This window comes from Microtus ochrogaster, unplaced genomic scaffold (genome assembly GCF_000317375.1).
Source record: "Microtus ochrogaster isolate Prairie Vole_2 unplaced genomic scaffold, MicOch1.0 UNK93, whole genome shotgun sequence".
NCBI classification, from domain to species: Eukaryota; Metazoa; Chordata; class Mammalia; order Rodentia; family Cricetidae; genus Microtus; species Microtus ochrogaster.
The window spans coordinates 242543-243829 of NW_004949191.1; the positions used below are offsets into that span (position 1 = coordinate 242543).

The 1287-nt window shown below is 43.0% G+C and overlaps 1 pseudogene; it reads right to left on the reverse strand.

Moving 5' to 3' along the window:
• Positions 1 to 98: 98 nt before the first annotated feature.
• On the reverse strand, positions 99 to 536 carry LOC102002455 (annotated as a pseudogene).
• Between the last annotated feature and the right edge of the window lie 751 nt (positions 537 to 1287).

Below are 1287 nucleotides of genomic sequence, written 5' to 3' on the forward strand. Positions count from 1 at the left end.
TCTCTCTCTCTCTCTCTCTCTCTCTCTCTCTCTCTCTCTCTCTCTCTTTCTTTCTTTCTTTCTTTCTTTCACTGAACATGAGTTTTTATTGCCCACAGCTACTTGAGGGGTATGAAGCGGGAGGAGTTGGTGGCACCGATGCCAGGACGGCGGTATTTCACAGACTTGTAGGTAATGGAGAACTCGCCCAGGTAGTGGCCAATCATCTCAGGCTTGATCTCCACATGGTTGAAGGTCTTGCTGTTGTACACGCCCAGCATGCTCCCCATCATCTTGGGCAGGATGATCATGTCCTGCAGGTAGGTCTTCACCACCTTGGGCTTCTCCATGGGTGAGGCCTCCTTCTTGGCCTTTCTCAGGCGCTTGAGCAGCGAGTGCTGCTTCTGCTGCGGGCTACGGTTGAGGCATCGCCTCTGCCGGGCACTGTAGAGCTGTATCAGCTGCTTATAGGACATGTCCAGCAGCTGGTCCAGGTCCACGCCGTGGTAGGTGAACTTGCAGAAAGTTCGCTTCTTCTGCTGCTTCACTTCGGCCATCTTGGCGGCAACTCGGAAAAGCAATGTAATAGTTTCTTAATCCCGAAGTAATAGACTAATGCAAACTTGATGACACAAAATTCACAGTTATGCTTCTCAAAGATAATCTGTCCTTGATTTACATCCACATTACTGTTTTTGTGGTCATATTGCCTCTTTTTACAATGGTTAGAGGCCATCTCTTTGGTGATTTCATAGCCTTTTAAATTGGTATACAGTATGACTCATCACAATACACAGTCTTTTGATTTGATTTCTTATATATGTCTTGAATGAGCTTCTATGTAACGTCCTTTCTTCTTCTCAAGTAAAAAGTCCTCACTTTCACTACTGTAACTGTCTTTTTCTTAGTTCAGCTCAGTCAGTTTATACAATAGTATGGGCAAACTAGTATGGGCAAAAATAAAATTAAATTGTTCAATTTCTGCTCTAAAAACAGCTAAATTAGACAGGCAGTTGTAGCCCATGCCTTTAATCCCAGCACTCGGGAAGCAGAGGCAGGCAGATTTCTGCGATTGAGGTTAGCCTGGTCGACAAGAGTTAGTTCCAGGAAAGGCTCCAAAGCTATCGACAAACCCTGTTTCAAAAAACAAAGAAACAAAAAATAAAACAAAACAACAAAAAACCCCAGCTAAATAACTCCACAATGTCTCTTTCACATACATTATCAAGGTTTATATGACATTGCTTTGATCTTATCACATCACTGTACAGTTTCCAATTTATCTCCCTTTACTTTGCATATGATATA